Here is a 25,312-nt window from a genome sequence, read left to right on the forward strand (position 1 = left end):
ACTTCTAGTATCAATATTTCATTTCTTTTTTTTTTTTTTTTTTTTTTTTTGAGACGTAGTTTTGCCCTTGTTGCCCAGGCTGGAGTGCAATGGCGCAATCTCAGCTCACTGCAACCTCCGCCTCCCAGGTTCAAGCGATTCTTCTGCCTCAGCCTCCCTAGTAGCTGGGATTATAGGCATGCGCCACTACACCGACTAATTTTGTATTTTTAGTAGAGATAGGGTTTCCCCAGGTTGGTCAGGCTGTCTTAAACTCTCGACCTCAGGTGATCTGCCCACCTGGGCCTCCCAAAGTGCTGGGATTACAGGTGTGAGCCACCGTGCCCGGCCCTCTTTCATTTTTTTTATGGTCAGATAATATTCAATTGTATGGATATGCCACATTTTGTTTATTCATTAGTCTGTTGATAGACACTTGGATCCACCGTTTTGCTATCACATATATATATATGTGATATATATATGTGTATATATAATATATATGTGTGTGTATATATATGTGTGTGTGTGTATATATATGTGTGTGTGTGTGTGTGTGTGTATATATATATATATATATTTTTTTTTTTTTTTTTTTTTTTTCTGAGACAGAGTCTCACTTTGTTACCCAGGCTGGAGTGCAATGGGTTCAAGCAATTCTCCTGCCTCAGCCTCCCGAGTAGCTGGGACTACAGGCATGTGCCACCACACCTGGCTAATTTTTGTATTTTTAGTAGAGAGGGTATTTGGCAATGTTGGCCACACTGGTCTCAAACTCCGGACCTCAGGTGATCCGCCTGCCTCAGCCTCACAAAGTGAACCACCGCGCCCGACCAGAATTGTTTTTTACCTTTTATTTTAGGTTCGGGGTACATGTGCAGGTTTGTTATATAGGTAAACCTGTGTCACGGGGGTTTGATGTACAGATTATTTCATCATGCAGGTACTAAGCCTAGTACCTAGTCATGTAGAAGTTTTTAAGTGCATGTATGTTCTCATTTCTCTTGGGTGTATATGTAGGAGTAGAACTGTTGAGTTATATGGTGACTCTGTGTTTAATCGTTTGAAAAATTGCTAGACTGTTTTCCAAAGTAACTATACCATTTTACATTTCCACCCACAGTGTATAAGCTGACTCCTCCACATCCACTTTGATACTTGTTACTACCTGTTTTTTTTTTTTAATTTTATTATGATGATTATTTTTTGAGATGGAGTCTTGCTCTGTCACCCACGCTGGAGTGCAGTGGTGCAATCTCGGCTCACTGAAACCTCCGTCTCCTGGGTTCAAGCGATTCTCTCTGCCTCAGCCTCCCGAATAGATGGGATTACAGGCACGCCCCACCATGCCCAACTAATTTTTTGTATTTTTAGTAGAGACGGGGTTTCACAATGTTGGCCAGGTTGGTCTTGAACTCCTGACCTCAGGTGATCTGCCCACTTCGGCCTCCCAAAGTGCTGGGATTATAGGTGTGAGCTACTACACCTGGCCTGTTATTTTTATTTTTAATTTTTGAGACAGAGTCTCATTCTGTCACCCAGGCTGGAGTGCAGTGGCACGATCTCGGCTCACTGCAACCTCTGCCTCCCAGGTTCAAGCAATTCTCCTGCCTCAGGCTCCCAAGTAGCTGGGACTACAGGTGTGCACCACCATGCCTAGCTAATTTTTGTATTTTTAGTAGAGACTGAGTTTTGCCATGTTAATCAGGCTGGTCTTGAACTCCTGGCCTCAAGTTACCTGCCCGTCTCGGCCTCCCAAAGTACTGGAATTACAGGCATGACCTACCGCGCCTGGCCCTGTTTTTTTAATTCTAGCCATCTTAGTGGGTGTGAAGGGGTATCTCATTGCGGTTGGATATCCTCTGATGAAAAATGGTTTGTTCAAGGCTTTTGTTTATGATTCTGGATTCACTTTCTTTTGAAATTCTTTTTTGTTTGTTTGTTTGTTTTTTTCTTTTTTTAACTATTTTCTTTTTTTTACTTATTTTAGGTTTGGGAGTACATGTGAAGGTTTGTTACATAGGTAAACATGTGTCACAGGGGTTTGTTGTACAGATTATTTAATCACCCAGATATTAAGCCCAGTACCCAATAGTTATCTTTTCTGCTCCTCTTCCTCCTCCCACCCTCCCCCATCAAGTAGACCCCAGTGTCTGTTGTCCCCTTCTTTGTGTTCATAAGTTCTTACCATTTAACTCCCATTTAGAAGTGAGAGTGTGTGGGATTTGGTTTTCTTTTCTTTTTTTTTTTTTTCTGTTTGAGATGAAGTCTCGCTCTGTTGCCCAAGCTGGAGTGCAGTGGCGTGATCTCGGCTCACCACAACCTCCACTTCTTGGGTTCAAGTAGTTCTCCTGTCTCAGCCTCCCGAGTAGCTGGGACTACAGGCATGTGCCACCATGCCTGTGCGCCACCATGCCTGTGTGCCACCATGCCTGGCTAATTTTTGTATTTTTAGTAGAGACGGGTTTTCACTATGTTGGCCAGGCTGGTGGGATTTGGTTTTCTGTTTCTGCGTTAGTTTGCTGAGTATAATGGTCTCCAGCTTCATCCATGTTCCCGTGAAAGACGTGGTCTCATTCCTTTTTCTGGCTGCATAGTATTCCATGGTTTATATGTACCACATTTTTTTCTGGCTGCTTAGTATTCCATGGTTTATATGCACCACATTTTCTTTATCCAATCTGTCATTGATGGACATTTAGGTTGATTCCATGTCTTTGCTATTGTTAACAGTGCTGCAGTGAACATATTCATGCATGTGTCTTTATGGTAGAATGATTTATATTCCTCTGGGTATACATTCAGTAATGGGATTGCTGGGTTTTGAAATTCTTTACATATATAGATTAGAGGACTTTGTGAGATTTTCAGATTTGCAGAAAGTTCAGAATAAACTTCAGTACTACAAATATCTTCTTCAGTCTATGGGTTGCCTTCTCACTCTTTCAGTAATGTCTTTTGGTGAACAAAAGTTCTTAATTTTAATATAGTTTAAGTGAGTGCTTTTATTATTCTATTTAAGAATCTTGCCTGGGTGTGGTGGCTCACGTCTGTAATCCTAGCACTTTGGGAGGCTGAGGTGGGAGGATAACTTGAGGCCAGGAGTTTGAAAGCAGCTGTCTCTACAAAATCAAAATCAAAATCAAAATCGAGAGAAAGAAATCTTTACTTCAGGGTCAAAAAATGCTTTCCTTATGTTTTCAAATAAAAGCTTTTTTTTTTTTTTTTTAGAAAACAGGGTCTCACCCTCTCACTCTGTCACCCAGGTTGGAGTACGGTGGTGCAATCTCAGCTCATTGCAACTTCTGCCTCCTGGGCTCAAGCAATCCTCCCACCTCAGCCTCCTGAATAGCTGGGACCACAGGAGGCACATGCCACCTCGCCCTGCTAATTTTTTCTATTGTTTTGATGGAGTTTGATAGATTGTTGCCCAGACTGGTCTCGAACTCCTGAGCTCAAGCAATCTGCCTGCCTCGGCCGCCCAAAGTGCTGACATCACACTGCACCCAGCTGAAAGCTGTTTTGTTTTAATTTTATCTGATATTGCTTTTTGTACATAGTATGAGCTGGGTCAAGAGACCTTGTTTTCCTACATGGATGTTATTAATATGGCTCAGATCATCTATTGAAAGACCATCCTTTTCCCACTACATTATAGCATGTTGCTTTTATCATAAATAAGGTAGCCATGCATGGGAGAGTTTATTTCTGGATTCTGTTTTGTATCATTGTTTACTTTGCCTATCCTTGCAACAATATCTCACACACACACACACACACACACACACACTAGAGTTTTATTATAGTTCTTGGTCTGGGGTAGTGCAATCCTCTAGGTTTTGTGATTCTTCTTCAAGATAGCCCTAGCTATTCTTGGCATTTTGAATTTCCATATAAATTTAAATCAGTTTGTTAATTTCTTCAAAAAACCTGCTGGGGATTTGGGAGGATTGCTTTGAAGCTGTAGAGTTGAAGATGACTGACATCTTCATAATATTAAGTTTCCAATTTATGAACATGCTCTATCCTTTAAGTATTAAGTCCACCTTCAGTTTCTCTCAGCAGTGTTTTGTAGCTTTCAATGTAGTGGGTGTTGCACATCTTATATTAAATTCATTCCCAGGCCGTTGGTTCTTTTGATGTTATGTAAACAATTTCAGTAATAACATCTAATTTCCTATTTATTTTGTATGTGGACCTTGAATCCAGCAACTTTGCTAAATTTGCTTATTGTCCGGTTTTTTTTCTTAGGTTCTTTTAAATTATCTTGGTACACAATTGTGTGGTCCATGAATAATGACAGCATAGTGGACTTTGTGGCACAGCACCCAGAACCACCCCCTTTCAAGACAGAAGCATTTATTCCTACAGTTCCTGGGACTGTTAACAGCTGACAGCTACCAGTTGTGGCCCCTCTGGACTTTTGCCCATAGCGGCCTATCCCCTGTGATGATGCATTGGTAACTCTCTTCTTCCTCTTCTAAAGACATCAGTCGGGCTGGGCGCGGTGGCTCAAGCCTGTAATCCCAGCACTTTGGGAGGCCGAGACGGGCGGATCACGAGGTCAGGAGACCGAGACCATCCTGGCTAACACAGTGAAACCCCGTCTCTACTAAAAAATACAAAAAACTAGCCGGGCGAGATAGCAGGCACCTGTAGTCCCAGCTACTCGGGAGGCTGAGGCAGGAGAATGGCGTAAACCCGGGAGGCGGAGCTTGCAGTGAGCCGAGATACGGCCACTGCACTCCAGCCTGGGCGACAGAGCGAGACTCCGTCTCAAAAAAAAAAAAAAAAAAAAAAGACATCAGTCACATTGGATTACCCACCCTTATGGCTGCATTTCACCTTGATTACCTCTTTAAAGGCTCTCTCTCCAAATATAGTCACATTGGGGGTTATGGCTTCAACATATACATTTGGAGGGCAGGTGTGGTGGCTCACACCTGTAATCCTAGCACTTTGGGAAGCCAAGGCAGGAGGATTGCTTGAGCCCAGGAGCTAGAGATCAGCCTGGGCAACACAGGGAGACTCATCTCTACAAAAAAATAAAAATAAATAAACAAAAAATTAACTGGGTGTGGTGGTGCATACTTGCAGTCTCAGAAACTTTGGGGGCTGAAGTGGGAGGATCACTTAAGCCCAGGAGGTCGAGCCGAGATCACGCTACTGCAGCACTCAAGCCTGGGCAGCAGAGCGAGACCCTGTCTCAAACAAAACAAAATGAAACAAAAAAACAAAACAAAAAAACCCATATACATTTTGGGGAACACATTTCAGTTCATAATAAAATGGAAAAATTAAAAGAAATTAAATTTACAGTTTAAAGTTAGGCTAGAATTGGTGTGAAGTAGCCCCCCCGAAAAAAGAGTTAAGAAAGAATATTAACTGCTCCTCTGTAAGGTCTGTAAAGCATTAACCATCTCTCTCCCCAACATATTTTGTAAGTTCTGTAAGCTCCTGTTTTTCTTGCTGTGCAGCTGCAAAGTCACAAGATAGATAAGCAGCAGTTGCGAGACATGTTTTACCAAGATGTAAGCTGAGTCCTAAGAATGTCACCTGATAATTAACTGCTTTGTTCTCGCTTTTGTAAGCCAGCTTCCTGCATCATATAATTCCCGCCTCAAAGTGCATAAAAGACATTCGTTTTCTTTCTTTGCTGCTCAGACTTTCAAGATGCATGTCCGCTGAGCCAGTGTACACTTAAAATATTCCCCCCTGAACTCCACTTAGCCTCTCCAGCCTCTGATTTCCCACTACAGTAACACATCCCTGAAGAGATTTTGGTTTGAGCAATCAAAAATAATAATTGTGTTTTCTGTGATGCAGACATGAGGAAACATATGGACTCAAACATTTTTTATTACCTACCTCCTAAAATAATTTTTTTAAATAATTTTTTAAAAGCATACATTGCCGGGCGTGGTGGCTCACGCCTGTAATCCCAGCACTTTGGGAGGCCGAGGCGGGCGGATCACAAGGTCAGGAGATCGAGACCACGGTGAAACCCCGTCTCTACTAAAAATACAAAAAATTAGCCGGGCGCGGTTGTGGGCGCCTGTAGTCCCAGCTACTCGGGAGGCTGAGGCAGGAGAATGGCGTGAACCCGGGAGGCGGAGCTTGCAGTGAGCCGAGATCGCGCCACTGCACTCCAGCCTGGGCTGGGCGACAGAGCGAGACTCCGTCTCAAAAAAAAAAAAAAAAAAAAAAAAAAAGAAAAAAAAGCATACATTATTTTGCATATTTTCAGTCAACATCTAATTTTTTTTTTTTTTTAAGACAGGGTCTCTGTCACCGATGCTGGAGTGCAGTGGTGCAATCATGGCTCACTGCAGTCTCAACATCCCAGGCTCAAGCAATCCTCCTGCCTCAGCCCCCTGAGTACCTGAGACTACAGGTGTTTGCCACCACATCAGGCTAATTTTTGTATTTTTTGTAGAGACGAGCTTTCGCCATGTTGCCCAGGCTGGTCTCAAATTCCTGGGCTCAAGCAATTATCCCATGTCAGCCTCCCAAAGTGCTGGAATTACTGGTGTGAACCACCGTGCCTAGCTTTCATCCACTTTTATCAGAGAATTTTATTTAATATGTTTTTATGCTTAAAAGTTTTATTGGTCATCTTATCAAAAGTTCCGCCATAAAAACATGTATTTAACTTCAGATATCAAAGCATTTTTATTGTATAAGGCTCAAATATATTCAAGGCTTCTTGCGGATTGAGGTGACATCACAATTAGACATATTGGATCAAAACAGCATGCATTTTTAAAATAAGAAGTTAAAAAATATCACTTATTTTGTTTTGAGATGGAGTCTTGCTCTGTTGCCCAGGCTGGAGTGCAGTGGTGTGATCTCTGCTCACGGCAACCTCCGCCTCCCGGGTTCAAGCAATTCTCCTGCCTCAGCCTCTCTAGTAGTTGGGATTACAGGTATGCGCCACCACACCCAGTTAATTTTTTGTACTTTTAGTAGAGAGGGTGTTTCACTACATTGGCCAGGCTGGTCTCAAACTCCTGACCTCAAGTGATCATCCCTCCTTGCCTTCCAAAGTGCTGGGATTGCAGGCATGAGCCACTGAGCCTGGCCAAAAAATATTACATATTTTGGTAAATATTAGACATAACAAAAAGTAAAAATTAGAAACACATTTGCTAATTACATGAATGTGGTTGGGATTTTTTCCAATTATCCAATAATATATTAGTGAATACCTTCACAGATGACTATTGCTTATTTCTTTTTTTCTTTTTTTGACACAGAGTCTCGCTCCGTCCCCCAGGCTGGAGTACAGTGGCACAATCTCAGCTCACTGCAATCTCCACCTCCTGGGTTCAAGTGATTCTCCTGCCTCAGCCTCCCTAGTAGCCGGGACTACAGGTGCCTGTCACCACGCCTGGCTAATTTTTGTGTTTTTAGTAGAGATGGGGTTTCACCATGGTGGGCAGGCTGATCTTGAACTCCTGATCTCAAGTGATCCACCCACCAAAGTGCTGGGATTACAGGTGTCAGCCACCATGCCTGGCCGATAATTTGCTTATTTCTAGAATGAAACAAGAATCAAGATTAATTGTATTCCAATTTTTAATTTCTTTAGGTATCTTATTTGAGAAATCTCACTCATATAAATAGGAATAGAAGGCATTTAGCTTTAGCAATGCCAGTGAATTTTGTGAACTCTTTCAAGTTATATACCAAAACCTTATGATAATCTTTCATCAAAAACTGATTTATCAGCACTCAACTTGATTAGATGTGCCTTTAATTTGGTTAAAAGAATTATAAATCTTGATTTCCAAAAAGATTTTTCATTAACGTACTTTATCTACACAAAGTGACAATATTTCCAATTATCTTTGGTGGTCAAGAGGTTGTGTGTGTGTGTGTGTGTGTGTGTGTATGTGTGTGCGTGTGTTTACCCTAGAACAACATACCATAGAATGAATGAGAGTGGCAGTAACCTTCTGTAAAGTGAGCAGGGAGAGGGGAAAGAAGATGCTTTGACACGTAGAGAACATTCTTGGCGAAGTGTCAAGATGGAGACTGCATGTGGAAGTCAAAAATCTGGAAATTTCAGCCCGATCCCTGTTGGAAAGGCTTTGTACACCCCAGAGATACATGTACTCCAGTTTGAAAATTGCTGATGTAGTATATATCTGGTGTCAATCAGCCTGTGTTCAAATAACAGCTCTACATCTTGCTAGCTGAATGACTTTGGGTAATTTATTTAATCTAACCATACCTCAGTTTCCTCCTTGGTAAAATGTGAGAGATAATATCTCAAAGAGTGGTAGTAAAGACAAAATTATCTACGTAAAGTACTTAAAACTGACAGGGAGGAAGGGAGGGATTGCAAATTAGCACAAGAAAGCTTTGGGGGTGATATGTTCCATTATCTTGATTATGATGATAGTTTCATGGTTGCATACGTTAATATTCATCAAATTGTACACTAAATATGTGCTGTTAATTGTATACCAATTTTACCTTAGGAATGCTGTTTTAAAACTGGGCGCGGTGGCTCACGCCTGTAATCCCAGCACTTTGGGAGGCTGAGGCAGGCGGATCACTTTGAGGTCAGGAGTTCGAGACCAGCCTGGCGAACATAGTGAAACCCCCTACTAAAAATATAAAAATTAGCCTAGCATGGTGGCGCACGCTTGTAATGTCAGCTACTTGGGAGGCCAGAGATTTGCTTGAACCTGGGAGGTGGGGGTGCAGTGAGCCAAGATCACACCACTGCACTCCAGCCTGGGCGACAGAGCGAGACTCCGCCTCAAAAAAAAAAAAAAAAAAAATAGGGACATGGTTTCACCATGTTGCCCAGACTTTTCTCTGACTCCTGGACTTGACGGGTCCACTGGCCACAGCCTCCTGAGCCACTGTGCCCGGCCTGTTTTAAAAATCTTCATTGGCATTTAATATGTATTCAGTAAATATTAGCTATTATTGTGAAGAGAGATTCTGGACCCTTCTTGCCAGGAGTTAAAATTTCCAGTCTCAATCTAGGTCCCCGCTGTTTCCCCGGGGCCTTTCCTCTCTACAGCTTTCCCCTTTCCCAGCCCCAGGAAAGGTGGAGGCGACACCTTCCGGTCAGAGAGGAGATTACACAATGGTGTCCTGCATTTAAACTTTTTGTTGTTTTAGCATTTATTTTCGAATAGACAATACGTGCCCACGTAAAAATTCAAAGGTCCAAAAAGACACCTTCCACATTTCTTCTCTCCGTTCCCTCCTCCGATGTAACCTATACTATTAGTTTTGCCAAATGTCAGCGCCCTGAAATACCACCCGAAATCTCACAGATAGGCAAAGCTGAGTTTATCCATGTCATAGCAAGGGAGCACACTGCCTTGCGGAACTTTAGCTGCATCTGGGAGGAGAGGGCAAAGGGAGGGTATTTATGAGGTTCTAGGCTGGATTAAGGTGGGTCTTTCAGTGAAGGGTTCAGATTAAGTTTGGGTACGGATCATGATTTAGCAAGGTGAGGGTTTATAAAGGTTTTTTTTAGCATGAATAATCATTTGATAACTGTGTGCTGGAAAGCTAAGCAGTTTAAAATACGTTGTCTGGGTATTCCTGAAATGAACAATAACATTATTTAAAAGTTTTATTTTAAAAAGTGTTTTAAATTAAAATATATATATATATATATATAAAGGGCCGGGCGCTGTGGCTCATGCCTGTAATCTCAGGACTTGGGAGGCCGGGGTGGGCGGATTACCTGAGATCGGGAGTTGGAGACCAGCTTGACCAATATGGAGAAACCCCGTCTCTACTAAAAATACAAAATTAGCCGGGTGTGGTGGCACACGCCTGTAACCCCAGCTACTAGGGAAGCTGAGGCAGGAGAATGGCTTGAACCCGGGAGGCGGAGGTTGTGCTGAGCCAAGATCATGCCATTGCACTCTGGCCTGGGCAACATGAACGAAACTCCGTCTCAAAAAAGAAAAAAAAAAAAAGCATAAGAATGATACAATGGACTTTGGGGATTGAGGGGAGAGGGTGGGAAGGGAGAGAGGAATAACAAACCACAAATTGGGTTCAGTGTATACTGCTCGGGTGATGGGTGCACCAAAATCTCACAAATCACCACTAAAGAACTTACTCGTGTAACCAAATACCACCTGTTCCCCAAAAACCTATAGAAATAAAAAGTTTTTTAAAAAATTTTATTTTGTGAGTGCAGGGTATATGGGATACACGAGATATTTTGATACAGGCATGCAATGTGTAATAATCACATCAGGGTAAATGGGATATCCATGACCTCAAGCATTTATCCTTTGTGTTACAAACAATACAATTAGGCCAGGCACAGTGGCTCACGACTGTAATCCCAGGACTTTGGGAGGCTGAGGTGGGTGGATCATTTAAGGTCAGGAGTTTGAGGCAGCCTGGCCAACACGGTGGCAGAGTGAGACTCTGTTTCAAGAAAAAATAATAATGATACTATTGTACTTTTAGTACTTTTAGTTATTTTTAAATGCACACTAAATTATTATTGTTTAGAGTCACCGTGTTGTGCTATCAAATACTACATTTTATTCATTCTATTTTTTTGTATCCATTAACCATTCCCGTTACAGTTTTTATTTTTGGGGTATGAGCTTCCTGAAATACTAAAGTATTGTTGGTAAAGACAGTGGAATAGCAAAGTCAAGTTAATGTAGACAGTAAAGTGTGTGGGTGTGGCTTGGCTAATTCTCAGTTTCTGGTATATCTTTTCAGAGATATTCTGTGCTTATTCAATTATACATGTATAAATTTTTTTAAAAATCTTTTTATTGCCGGGCGCGGTGGCTCAAGCCTGTAATCCCAGCACTTTGGGAGGCCGAGACGGGCGGATCATGAGGTCAGGAGATCGAGACCATCCTGGCTAATACGGTGAAACCCCGTCTCTACTAAAAAATACAAAAAACTAGCCGGGCGAAGTGGCGGGTGCCTGTAGTCCCAGCTACTTGGGAGGCTCAGGCAGGAGAATGGCGTGAACCCGAGAGGAGGAGCTTGCAGTAAGCTGAGATCCGGCCACTGCACTCCAGCCTGGGTGACAGAGCAAGACTCCGTCTCAAAAAAAAAAAAAAAAAAAAAAAAAAAAAAATCTTTTTATTTTTTTTGAGACAGAGTCTTGCTCTGTCACCCAGGCTGGAGTGCAGTGGCGAGATCTCAGCTCACTGCAACCTCCGCCTTCCAGGTTCAAGTGATTCTCCTGCCTCAGCCTCCCAAGTAGGTGGGATTACAGGCGTCCACCACCACACCTGGCTAATTTTTTTGTATTTTTAGTAGAGACGGGATTTCACCATGTTGGCCAGCCTGGTCTGAAACTTCTGACCTCAAGTGATCCTCCCCTCTTGGCCTCCCAAAGTGCTGGAATTACAGGCGTGAGCCACTGCACCCAGCCTACACATATATAAATTTAAGAAATGTGATATTTTTCCTTTTACCAGTTGTTGCAGAAATCCAGAAACTGAGTATGAGATATTCCTTATATAATGGCAATCCAACAGCATTGCTCTGTGGTGATACGTGATGTACTTTCCCAAAGTATGTATATTTAAGTATTTTGTGTTGAATGGAATGAGTGTTTGAAGTATTGTGTTTTCCCTCTCAGCAATTTATCTAACAGATTATGGTTTTGGCAAAATCTGTGGGGCACATTTTCTTATTCCTGGTTTCCTCTTTTCCATCACAAAGCAGAGTACAGGGCTGAGTGGCAGGGGACAGAAATAATTATTCCATAAGCACTGAAATCTGAAGGCCAGCAGAGGGGCCATCATTAAATGCAAATCTGTTGGGCACCCACTAAGTGGCAGGCACTGCGCTGGGAACAGGATGAGTGTGAGAGCCACACTCCCTGCCCTTCCCAGGCTCGCAGCTTAGTGAGGGAGAGCAATACTGCTTGGCCTTCATGAGGGGGATGGATGTGACAAAGCACAGTCAGGTTGTGGGAACCTAACCTATCTTTGGCTGAAGTAAGAATTCCCAGAAATGACACTTGAGTTGCAAGCTGAAGAATCAGCAGGAATGAGACAGGTGAGGGGTGGGATGTGGGAGGATTGTTCTAGTAAGGGGAGACAGCCTATGAAACCTTCTCTGGAACTGAGATGACTTTTCTCCGTTTTTCTGGTTTCTGTGTTCAGCCATTCGTTCTGTACATCTTGTGGTCTGCTTTCCAGATAATTCTAAATGTACACAGAGAATTTCCAAGTGAGGAAGTCACCATCCTAAATACAAAAGAATCCATCCTGTACTAAAGTCCCTCCTCAGCGAGAGCCTCTCATGTTAGTGGTCCTAGGGAGACAGGACCCTGTACATTTTTTAGTTCTCAGCAGATGGAGTGAAGACTATTTTCTGCATTCTTGATAAAGTTCAAGAAATGCCCATCACTGGCAGAAAATAGAATTATAATTTCTTAGAATTGGAAGTGTCTTTAGAAATAATGTAATCAGGGCCGGGCGCGGTGGCTCACCCCTGTAATCCCAGCACTTTGGGAGGCCGAGGTGGGCGGATCACGAGGTGAAGCGATTGAGACCATCCTGGCCAACATGGTGAAACCCTGTCTCTAATAAAAATACAAAAATTAGCCAGGTGCGGTGGCCTGCACCTGTAGTACCAGCTACTAGGGAGGCTGAGACAGGAGAATTGCTTGAATCCGGGAGGCGGAGGTTGCAATGAGCCGAGATCGTGCCACTGCACTCCAGTCTGCCAATAGAACAAGACTCCGTCTCAAAAAAAAAAAAAAATTCATGTAATCAGGTCTCTTCAACTGGAAAATGAGGAAAATAAGACCCAAAGTGCAGAATTCCTTTCTAAAAATTTTAATTATTTTAAAATTATTATTTTATTTATTTATTTATTTTTGAGATGGAGTTTCACTCTTGTTGCCCAGGCTGGAGTCCAATGGTGTGATCTCAGCTCACTGCAACCTCCACCTCCCGGGTTCAAAAGATTCTCCTGCTTCAGCCTCTTGAGTAGCTGGGATGTGCACGCCACCACACCCAGCTAATTTTTTTGTATTTTTAGTAGAGACAGGGTTTTGCCATGTGGCCAGGCTGGTCTTGAACTCCTGGCCTCAGGTGATCTTCTCGCCTCTGCCTCCCAAAGTCTTGGGATTACAGGCGTGAGCCACTGCGGCCGGCCATATATATATATATTTTTTAAGAGACAAGGACTCTCCCTGTCTTCCAGGCTGGAGTGGAGGGTGTGATCATGGCTCACTGTAGCCTCAAACTCCTGGCCTCAAGCATTTCTTCCACCTCAGTTTCCCAAAGTGTTAGCATTACTGGGGTGGATCACCTTGTGGTGCTCCGCGGTACAGAATGTTTTATGATATCCAGGAGACCCGAGGGCTACAGCAACTGAACAGGTTGTAATCTTGCAGAAAATCAGATGTGCTGATCAAATGTCTCTCTCCTCATTAGCCTTCGGGGATGTGTGGGAGATGGGGGCAATTTGAAAGAAAGGATAAGGTAGCTGGGTGCAGCAGCTTGCGCCTGTAAGGCCAGCATTTTGGGAGGCTGAGGTGGGCGGATTGCTTGAGCCCAGGAGTTCCAGACCATCCTGACTAACATGGTGAAATGCTGTCTCTACAAAAAAAAATACAAAAATTGCCTGTAATCCCAGCTGCTCGGGAGGCTGAGGCAGGAGAATCGCTTGAACCCAGGAGGTGGAGGTTGCAGTGAGCCGAGATTGCGCCTTTGCACTCCAGCCTGGGTGACAAGAGCAAAACTCTGTCTCAAAAAAAAGTAACCAGGCCGGGCGCGGTGGCTCAAGCCTGTAATCCCAGCACTTTGGGAGGCCGAGACGGGCGGATCACTAGGTCAGGAGATCGAGACCATCCTGGCTAACACGGTGAAACCCCGTCTCTACTAAAAAATACAAAAAACTAGCCGGGCGAGGTGGCGGGCGCCTGTAGTCCCAGCTACTCAGGAGGCTGAGACAGGAGAATGGCCCGAACCCGGGAGGCGGAGCTTGCAGTGAGCTGAGATCCGGCCACTGCACTCCAGCCTGGGCGACAGAGCGAGACTCCGTCTCAAAAAAAAAAAAAAAAAAAAAAGAAAAAAAGTAACCAGGCATGGTGGTTCATGCCTATAGTCCCAGCTACTTGGGAGGCTATGGTGGGAGAATCACCTGAGTTTGGAGAGGATAAGGCTGCAATGAGCCTTGATGGAGCTACTACTCTCCAGCCTGGGTGACAGAGCAAGACTCTGTCTCAAAAAAAGAAAAAAAAAAAGATAAGGTGTCCTAGACATTTTTTTTTTTAAACTGGAAAAATGGTCACTTTACAAACAGAACAGTAGGTTCCATATTGTCTATATTAACAGAGATGTTATTGTCTGTATTAACATAAGTACAAAAAGACTTCCCAAGAGATAAATGGGAGTATTAAATTCTTATTTTTGCTGTAACACATTACAACAATCTGAGTAGCTTTAAACAGCACACATTTATGACCTTATGGTTCTGGAGGTTGGAAGTCTGAAATAGGTTTCACAGGGCAGCAGCCAGGGTGCTGGCACGCCCATGCTGCCTCTGGAAGCTTAGGGAAGAATTCTGTTCCTGTCTTTTCTAGTTTTCAGAGCTGCATTCCTTGCTTTCCTTGGCTCATGGCCTCCTGTTTCCTCTTTGAAGGCCACAGCAGAGCATCTGTGAATTTCGATGCCTCCATCAGTACATCACATTGTGTCCCTCTGATCTCCTGCCTCCCTCTTACAAGGATTCCGTGATTACACTGAGCCCATGCAGACAATGCAGGATAATCTCCCACCCATCTCAAGATCCTGAATTTAATCATGTATGCAAAGTTTCTTCTGCCACATAAAGTAACATTAATGGGATTAGGATGTGGACAATATGGGGATGATTATTCAGCCTACCATGATGTCATGGATTTTTTTTTTTTCTTTGAAATAGTCGCACTCTGCCGCCTTGGCTGGAGTGCAGTGGCAAGATCTCAGCTCACTGCACACTCCACCTCCCAGGTTCAAGGGATCCTCCTGTCTCAGTCTCCCAAGTAGCTGGGATTACAGATGCTCACCACCATGCCAGGGTAATTTTTGTATTTTTGGTAGAGATGTGTTTCACGATGTTGGCCAGGCTGGTCTCAAATTCTTGACCTCAAATGATCGCCTTCCTCGGTCTACCCAAGTGCTGGGATTACAGGAATGAGCCACCACGCCTGGCCTGGCATGGATAATTTCAAGGAAAACAATTCATAAACTCAACTTCCAAAGGCACTTTCCCAAAACTGCCCATGGGTGTGAAGAGAGTGAAGCAATCAGGTTGTTTCTTCCTCTTCACCTCCTCTTTCACAATTGCCTCCTCAAGCTTTGCGAAAGAAAGGCTTACCTCCGGCTGGGCTCACGCCTGTAATCCCAGCACTTTGGGAGGCCGAGGCGGGTGGATCACGAGGTCAGGAGTTTGAGACCAGCCTGGTTAACATGGTGAAACTCCATTGTCTACTATGAGTACAAAAATTAGCTGGGCATGGTGGTGCGTGCCTGTAATCCCAGCTACTTGGGAGGCTGAGGCAGGAGAACTGGTTGAACCCAGGAGGTAGAGGTTGCAGTGGGCCGAGATTGCACCACTGCACGCCAGCCTGGGCAACAGAGTGAGACTTTGTCTCAGAAAAAAAAGAAAAAGAAAAAAAAGACTTCTACATGACATCCATTTAATTGAGCTTCATTTCCTTTTTTGTTTAATAATAATTTATCAAAATTTGTATCATTATTGTTTTCATCTAATTATGTACCACTAATAATTGTAATGATTACTGAGTCTGGAATGTACTGTCAAGACACTTCAACCTTTAGGATGACAAATGATTTCTTTTCTTTTTTTTTTTTTTTGAGACAGAGTTTCGCTCTTGTTGCCCAGGCTGGAGTGCAATGGCACGATGTCGGCTCACTGCAACCTCTGCCTCCCAGGTTCAAGCAATTCTCCTGCCTCAGCCTCCCAAGTAGCTGGGATTACAGGCATGTGCCACCACGGCCGGCTAATTTTCCTTTTTTTTTTTGAGACGGAGTCTTGCTCTGTGGCCCAGGCTGGAGTGCAGTGGTGCAATCTCGGCTCACTGCAACTTCCGCCTCCCGGGTTCACACCATTCTCCTGCCTCAGTCTCCCGAGTAGCTGGGACTACAGGCGCCCGCCACCACGCACAGCTACTTTTTTGTATTTTTAGTAGAGATGGGGTTTCACAGTGTTATCCAGGATGGTCTCGATCTCCTGACCTCGTGATCTGCCCACCTCAGCTTCCCAAAGTGCTGGGATTACAGGCGTGAGCCACCACGCCTGGCCACAACCGGCTAATTTTCATATTTTTAGTAGAGATGGGGTTTCACCATGTTGGTCAGGATGGTCTCGAACTCCTGACCTCAAGTGATCCGCCCACCTCAGCCTCAGAAAGTGCTGGGATTACAGGTGTGAATCACCGTGCCCGGCCATGATTTCTTTTTTAAAAAACATATTTTATGGGGAGAACTCATCAAGCCCAGGCGGTGGTGGAAAGAGACAGGGTTTCACTATCTTGGCCAGGCTGGTCTCGAACTCCTGACCTCGTGATCCACCCGCCTCGGCCTCCCAAAGTGCTGGGATTACAGGCATGAGCCCCTGCACCCGGCCAGAAAAGAGACATTTCTTATGTGGAAGTCCTGGTAGTTCTCCAGGCTGGAGGACACACTTAAACATGGAATTTCAATGCCGGGCAGCCAGGGCCAAATCCATATCCCCCCAACATCGGGTACCTTGGAGGTTCCAATCCCGCCACCTATCAACCCACCCTTTCCACCAGGCCCCCGTCCTCCTCCCCCAGGACCTCCCCAGGGCAATCCAGCTTTCCCCCCAGGTAGGCCCCTCATCCTGTGCCGCAGCCAGGGTATCCAGGATGCCAACCCTCGGGTCCCTACCTTCTCTATACCCACCGCCTGCCCCTGGAATGCCTCCTGTGAATCCCTTGGCTCCTGGCATGGTAGGACCAGCAGTGATAGTGGACAAGATGCAGAAGAAAATGAAGAAAGCCCATAAAAAGATGCATAAGCACCACGAGCACGGCAAACATTCCTCCTCTTCCCTCTCTTCTTCCATCAGTGATTCTGACTGAATACAGGCCCTGGACCCTTCTCTCAAGTCTCACCAGTTCTGCTCTCCCATCAAGCTTCAGAGGCCATGTTGTACTGGGAAAAGTAGCCCTTGTGCTCTCCACCCCTACCCCCACCTGAGCCTCACCCTGCTGTTCAGCCCTGAGCGGCTAGGGAAAATGGGAAGAGGATTGCCATGGCCTGGCCATCTTCTTGCTGCTTGGATAGATCATATAGCTAATGAGTTTAGCAAGGGAACTAGTTTTTGAAGGTGATGAGCTAAATATTGAAGACAAGTTTGAGATCTGTAAAACGTGGTTTTTTACTTCTGCTTATAATACTTGTGATTGGGGAGGTTTGTGGAAATTTAATTATGATGAAAAACCTCTATCTTTTTTGTAATGTTGGCATACTTGGGGAATTTAGCGGCAAATACATTCCCCAGCAGGCCTTTTGTTGGTTGCACTAACTGCAAGGTTGCTGGGAAGTAGAATTCGTTTGGTCCATGAGCTTTGACTGCCGTTTGGGAACTCACCTCTCCTCCTTCGCCCAATATGCTGTCTCAGGTCCTATTCTCATTCTCCAGCTCTCAGTCCAAATAAAGTTATTTCTCCTGGAAAAAAAAAAATGTTATGGATGTAGTTTCAGTTTAGTTTCTAGTTCTGCAGGTCAGAAGTCTGAAATGGGTTTCATTGGGCTGAAAACAAGTTGTTGGCAGGGCTACACCCTCCTTAGGCTCTAGGGGAAAAGGCGATCAATCCAAGCATAAAATAGATCATGATAAAATCTGTGAGAAAAATGGAATGTGAATACTAGACCAAGGAGGAAAAAATGACAAAATTTTAATGCTAAAAATAACACTTTGATGAAAATAAAGACCTTTTTAGCTGCTGTGGTGTCTTGTGACTGTAGTCCCAGAACTTTGGGAGTCTTGAGGTGGGAGGATTGCTTGAGCCCCGGAGTTCAAGACCAGCCTGGACAACATGGCGAGCCACTGCCCAACCTACAAAAACAAACAAGTAAATAAGTACTTTTTCATGTATTTTTAAATTAGGTGATAGCCTCTGGCCTCTGTCTTTTACATGTATTCTACTGAATATATTTATAAGAATGATGTTTAATTTACAAACAATTTTTACAAATCTGCCAGTAATTACATGCTTTGTAACTATTTACATTTGTGATGTCAAATTTTAGATGTCAACTCAAAAATGTATAAGGGGCACATTTAAAGTATTTTATTTTGATAAACACTTTAATATTAAAAAATTAATTTTGCAAATGGTGATTCTCTGAATTCTCATGTTAACTCTTTAAAATTTTATTTCCTTTAGGGGAAATACATTACAAACCACAGAGCTTCATCTTAAAACATAGAGATGCTGTAGAAATGGATGACATTTACTTAGCTCTCTCTCTTTCCCATTGTGACCACAAAAATGTCAACAAATAGACAAAAGAGCTATACAAATGTCTATGATAAGCAGCAGATTGATCACTAACAGCTATAATTTCTAACTGGGAAGTTTTTTGTTGTTTTGGGTTTTTGTTTTTTGTTTTTTTTTTTTTTTTTTTTGAGACGGAGTCTCGCTCTGTCCCCCAGGCTGGAGTGCAGTGGCCGGATCTCAGCTCACTGCAAGCTCTGCCTCCCGGGTTTACGCCATTCTCCTGCCTCAGCCTCCCGAGTAGCTGGGACTACAGGCGCCCGCCACCTTGCCCGGCTAGTTTTTTGTATTTTTTAGTAGAGACGGGGTTTCACCGGGTTAGCCAGGATGGTCTCGATCTCCTGACCTCGTGATCCGCCCGTCTCGGCCTCCCAAAGTGCAGGGATTACAGGCTTGAGCCACCGCGCCTGGCCTGTTTTGGGTTTTTTAGATTACTTTAGAAAACCATTTATTAAAGGAAGAGTGTTTAAACATTAATTTAGGTTAACATAAAGAGTGTAGCCACTCCCTAGATCTAGGAATAGATTGCCAGTAACCCAGGATTCATATGTACCTATTCGCCATTAAATCCCCTTCCCAGCCCCCAGAGGAAACTACTACATTGACATTAGCAGTAATAATTTCCTTGCTTTACTTTCTGGTTATAATACCCATGTATGCCTTTCCAAACGTCGAAGTTTAGTTCTTCCTGGCTTTGAACTTGATATAAATGAACAAGTATTTCAGACAGCATGTATTCTTTTGTCTGGGCTTCCATTACTTAATATTAGGTTTTCAAGATTCATATATATTGTTGCCTGTAGCTATACTTCATTCATTTTCACTGTAGTGTCAAATTTTTACCATTGTATGAACAGATGACAATGTAGCCATTTAATTGCTGATAAACAGTTGCTGTTGCGAACATCCTTGTACATGACTCCAAGTGGACACAAGCACAGGTTCATAAGAGTGAGATGACTGGGTCACAAATAGTTGAATCTTAAATTTTACTAGATAATGTCAAATGCTTTTAACTCTTGGCATTATCACATTTTAAAATTTCAGCTAATTTGGAACATGTGTAATGATATTATATTTCATTATGTTTTTATTTGCACTTCTACCTAATTTGATTACTAATAAGGTTGAGGAATTTTTCTACATTTTTGACTATTTGGATATCATATTTTGCTTGAATCCTTTGCCCGTTTTTCTTTTGGGTTCTCTGACTTTTTTCTTTTCTTTTCTTTTCTTTTTTTTTTTTGAGACAGAGTCTCACTCTGTTGCCCAGGCTGGAGTGCAGTGGCGTGATCTCAGCTCACTGCAAACTTTGGGTTCAAGTGATTCTCATGCCTCAGCCTGTAGCTGGGATTACAGGCATGCAGCACCACGCCTGGCTAATTTTTGCATTTTTAGTAGAGATGGGGTTTCACCATGTTGGCCAGGCTGGTCTCGAACTCCTGACCTCAGGTGATCTGCCCACCTTGGCCTCCCAAAATGCTGGGATTACAGGCGTGAGCCATTGCACCTGGCCTAGGAGTTCTTATATATTCTTATATATTTGTGGCTTGCCACAAAGCAAAACTCAAAATGTTTTCCACAGCCACTCTTCCGTTTTAAATTCCTACCAGCAGTATGTGACAGTCCTGATTTCTCCACATCCTCACCAACACTTGTTATCATTTGTCTTTTTGATTCTAGACATCCTAGTTGGTGTAAGGTGGTATCTCATTGTGGTTTTGATTGAAATTTGTGGCTTGCCTTAATGGTGCCTTAATAATTAAATGCTTTCAACTTTAACGCTCAATACAACAATCTTTTCCTTTATTGTTAGTATATTTAATGACTTAAGAACTTCCTTACTCCAAGGTTATGAAGATAGTTTTCTGTATTATCTTTCAGAGGCTTTATTTATTTATTTACACAGATTCTTGTTCTGTCATCCAGGCTGGAGTCTAGTGGCACAATCTTGGCTCACAGCAACCTATGCCTCCTGGGTTCAAGTGATTCTTGTGCCTCAGCCTCCCGACTAGCTGAGACTACAGGTGCAGGCCACCACGCCCAGCTATTTTTTTTTTTTTTTTTTAGTTTTTAGTAGAGACGGGGTTTCACCATGTTGACCAGGCTGGTCTTGAACTCCTGAGCTCAAGTGATCCACCCACCTTGGCCTCCCAAAGTGCTGGAATTATAGGCATGAGCCACTGCGCCTGGCCTGTTTAATCACTTTTATCAATCTAATAAATATCTATCTAATATCTATAATATCACTTTTATCTTTTTTTTTTTTTTTTTTTTTTGAGCCTGAGTTTTGCTCTTTTCGCCCAGGCTGGAGTGCAATGGCACGATCTTGGCTCACTGCAATCTCTGCCTCCTGGGTCCAACTGATTCTCCTGCCTCGGCCTCTAGAGTAGCTGGGATTACAGGTGCCCGCCACCATGCCCAGCTAGTTATTGTACTTTTAGTAGAGACGAGGTTTCACCATGTTGGCCAGGCTGGTCTCGAACTCCTGACTTCAGGTGATCCGCCCATCTCAGTCTCAGAAAGTGCGGGGATTACAGATGTAAGCCACCATGCCCAGCCCACTTTTATCTATTGATCACCATACATATTAGTTTCTCTCTCCTTTCCATATGCAAAATACCCCACAAAGAGAGACAACCCTCAAATCCTGTCCAGTTACAGGATTAAGCTCAAAGTTCAGAATCTCTAGGTGACATGTGATAGCCCTTATATTTGGGAATGATGCGAGGCAGTGCTTGCACCATGTTCACACGTGGCTGTTTTTGATCCAGAGACGTACGAACTAAAAAGACAAGGTATCTGTGCCCCATCTCCCACCAATGTACAATGGTTGAATGGGGCCAGGAAAACCCTCCCATTAGGAAAGGGAAATACAAAGCATTCTGTAGAAATTCTAGACAAATGAGCAGATGGTTTCTTACCCTAGGAATGAGGAATTTCCTAATCAGGTTCCAATTTGTCCCCCAGGAAGGGCTCACCAGTTGGTGTTCTCTGTGCGTATCGCTCCACCCTCTGGGAGATCTTCCTTGGTCATATCTAAAGAGGGTTGCCGAGGAGGAAAAAGGTTTTTCCTTTGCTCTATCAGGGTTTTGCTGTGTTGGCCAGGCTGGTCTCTAACTCCTGACCTCAGATGATCCACTCGCCTTGGCCCCCCCCAAAGAGCTGGGATTACAGGCATCAGCCACCATGCCTGTTTTATTTTATAAAATGGCCCCAGGTTTTATTTTATAAGTTTAATATGGCAAAAGGTGGGGGTGATCCATAGAGAAGAGAAGAGGCAGCGAGGCTTGGGGGTTTTTATGCCATTTAGAGGAAGGACAATAAATGTATAGAGAAGTCACAAGGCAAAGGAAAGGGGTTTCTGACTTTCTGCTTCTAGGAGGTAGTAAATTGTGGGGAGGTAAATATATGGGAAATACTAAGGGGAGATTAGGGCTAGTTAGTAAGGTTTATTCATGTAGACACGTCATCTCTTTCTTGCCATTTCCATCTCTGGGGATAAGAGCTGTTCTTCCCTTCCTGACATGGGAAAGGGGGCGGTCGTCTGCACAAGGAGAATATATGCCCTGTTTTCATATAGGGAGGGCAGGGAGCTTACCCTGTGTTTGGTTTTTCTCAATTGCTTTCAGCTCAAAATCATTCTTATGCCAGAGTGACATATACTTTCCTGCAGGAAACTGAACTACTGAGCAGGTTTGACAACTTGTTCATTGCCTGTAGTAGACTAAGTGCTTGGGAGTCATTTTTCAGTCTCAAGTGGTCATACAAAGTTAAACTATAAACTAAGTTCCTCTCAAAGTTAGCTCAACCTACACTCAGGGATTAAGAAGGGCAGCTTGGAGGTTAGAACCAAGATGGAGACTGGGCATGGTGGCTCACATCTGTAATTCCAGCACTTTGGGAGACCAACCTGGGAAGATCCCTTGAGCCCAGGAGTTCAAGACCAGCCTGGGCAACATAGTGAAACCCCAGCCTCACAAAAAATACAAAAAGATTAGCCAGGTGTGGTGGTGCATGCCTGTACCCCAACTACTAGGGATGCTGAGGTGGAAGGATTGCTTGAACTTGGGAGATAGAGGCTGCAGTGAGCTGAGATCATGCCCTGGACAATAGGGTGAGACCCTGTTTCAAAAACAAAACCAAACCAATTTTTAAAAATAAGAATTTTTTTTTTTTTTTTTGAGACAGAGTCTCACGCTGTTGCCCAGGCTGGAGTGCAGTGGCGCGATCTCAGCTCACTGCAAGCTCCGCCTCCCGGGTTCCCGCCATTCTCCTGCCTCAGCCTCCCGAGTAGCTGGGACTACAGGCGCCCGCCACCGCGCCCGGCTAATTTTTTTTTTGTATTTTTAGTAGAGACGGGGTTTCACTGTGGTCTCGATCTCCTGACCTTGTGATCCGCCCGCCTCGGCCTCCCAAAGTGCTGGGATTACAGGCTTGAGCCACCGCGCCCGGCCAAAAATAAGAATTTTAAAAGAAAAAGACAATTATAAAAATTTTAAGGGTTAGACAATAAGTCATCTAACACAGGCTGGGTACAGTGGCTCATGCCTGTAATCCCAGCACTTTGGGAGGCCATATGCCTCCTATTCTACTACTGAGTTCAGGAGTTTGAGACCACCCTGGCCAATGTGGTGAAACCCCGTCTCTACTAAAAATACAAAATTAGTTGGGCACGGTGGCTGGCGCATGCCTATAATCCCAGCTACTCGGGATATGGAGGCAGTGGAATCGCTTGAACCCAGGAGGTGGAGGTTGCAGTGTGCCGAGATTGTGCCATGGCATTCCAGCCTGGGTGACAGAGTAAGACTCCGCCTCACCGGGTGCGGTGGCTCACACCTGTAATCCAAGCACTTTGGGAAACCGAGGTGGGCAGATCACGAGGTCAAGAGATTGAGACCATCCTGGCCAATATGGTGAAACCCTGTCTCTACTAAAAATACAAAATTAGCCAGGCGTGGTGGTGCATGCCTGTAATCCCAGCTACTCAGTAGGCTGAGGCAGGAGAATCACTTGAACCTGGGAGGCAGGGGTTGCGGTGAGCCTAGATTGCGCCATTGCACTTCAGCCTGGGCAACAAGAGTGAAATTCCATCTCAACAGCAAAATAAGAATATGATAGCTCTAGATATCCTCTTATAGGATAATCTCTGAAGTTTATTCTTAGGCCAAAAACTGTGGAGGCTCCTCTGTTTTTTCTCTTTTTCTCACATCCCACATCCACTGTGTCTCTAAATCCGGTTGACTCTAGCTTCAAAATATATTCAGAATCCAACTACTTCTCACCACCTCTATTGTTACTCCTCTGGTCTACTGCAACAGCCTCCTAACATTTACTTGTTTCCATCCTTGTCTCTCAGGCCTATTCTTAACACAGCAACCACAGTGATGATGCTAAAATGTTAAGTCAAATCACATTACTACTACTCTATTCAAATCCTTCCAACAGTTCCCAGTCACAATAAAAGCTGTAAAGGTAAAAAAGTGTGATATCTTTCCTCACCCATCATAAGGGTCATGGCTGGCACTCCCATAATAAAAGAAAGGTGAATAAGAGAAAAGCATGGCCGGGAGCGGGGGCTCAAGCCTGTAATCCCAGCACTTTGGGAGGCCGAGGCGGGCGGATCACGAGGTCAGGAGATCGAGACCATCCTGGCTAACACAATGAAACCCCGTCTCCACTAAAAATACAAAAAAAAAAAAATTAGCCAGGCGTGGTGGCGGCGCCTGTAGTCCCAGCTACTCGGGAGGCTGAGGCAGGAGAATGGCGGGAACCCGGGAGGCGGAGCTTGCAGTGAGCTGAGATCGCGCCACTGCACTCCAGCCTGGGCAACAGAGCGAGACTCCGCCTCAAAAAAAAAAAAAAAAAAAAAAAAGAAAGAGAAAAGCATAACAAATGTACTTCATCAAAGTTTTAGGTGACGCCAGAGTCTTCAGAAATGAAAACCAAAAGACCCAGAGAAAACTGTGTTTCTGTGCTTGGGTCTGATGAAGAACGGGCAGCGGTGTAGGAATGTGATTGGACAAAAGGGTATGATCTAATGGTAACGGACCAAGCAGGGAAACCCAGCAAGGCCTGTCTGTTCAGATCCTTCTTGGCCTCTCTATGCAGCATTCTTTCCTCCTAGGTTTGGGGCAGGACCCTTTTGGAATGAGGGTCTTCAACGGAGAACATAGAGAGTGACCTTTCTAGGTTTTATGGCTTGTTCGTGGGGAGAGAAGTTCTAGTTTCTGTGATAAACCTTGGGGAAGAGGAAATACGGTTTCTGTGACTCTTCAGGGGACAAAGGAAAGCGAGAGACAGGAGGGCAGGAGGTCAGAGAGACTTTGCTTAGAGGCTTTTTAGTCTCTGAAGTACTCAGCATGCCAAAGTGCCATCCTTTGGGGTATCATTTTCTGAGCTCCAACAAAGCTAAAGTCACTTTTTATAATTGTTATTTGCTCTCTTCCTCCCCCTTCTCCTCTCCCCTTGCACTCCCCACACTTTGTCACAACTCTGACCTTACTTCCAGCTCCTCTCTTCCTGGCTTACTGTATTCGCCCATTTCCACACTGCTAATAAAGACATACCTGAGACTGGGAAGAAAAAGAGGTTTAATTGGACTTACAGGCTGGGCACGGTGGCTCACGCCTGTAATCCCAGCACTTTGGGAGGCCAAGGCGGGCGGATCACGAGGTCAGGAGATCGAGACTATCCTGACTAACACAGTGAAACCCCGTCTCTACTAAAAATACAAAAAAATTAGCTGGGCGTAGTGGTGGGCGCCTGTAGTTCCAGCTACTCGGGAGGTTGAGGCAGGAGAATGGCGTGAACCCGGGA

General features: G+C 44.1%; 1 long non-coding RNA gene and 1 pseudogene across 5 annotated transcripts in view; one reads left to right on the plus strand and one right to left on the minus strand.

The window, feature by feature from the left end:
- Nucleotides 1-25,312, minus strand: part of LOC105499885 (uncharacterized) — an 80,784-nt gene that overhangs the window by 37,476 nt on the left and 17,996 nt on the right. For 3 of the 5 annotated variants that reach the window (XR_011609373.1, XR_011609375.1, XR_011609372.1), the window contains exon 4: nucleotides 17,928-18,051. This is a non-coding gene — a long non-coding RNA (uncharacterized lncRNA). Of the gene's footprint in view, nucleotides 1-17,352; nucleotides 17,662-17,927; nucleotides 18,052-25,312 lie in introns of those variants that run through there. The other 2 variants (XR_011609374.1, XR_003013795.2) reach the window with 1 other exon arrangement.
- Nucleotides 16,659-17,143, plus strand: LOC112423366 (proline-rich protein 13 pseudogene; annotated as a pseudogene).

The sequence above is a fragment of the Macaca nemestrina genome, chromosome 10, assembly GCF_043159975.1.
Source record: "Macaca nemestrina isolate mMacNem1 chromosome 10, mMacNem.hap1, whole genome shotgun sequence".
Taxonomy (NCBI): Eukaryota; Metazoa; Chordata; class Mammalia; order Primates; family Cercopithecidae; genus Macaca; species Macaca nemestrina.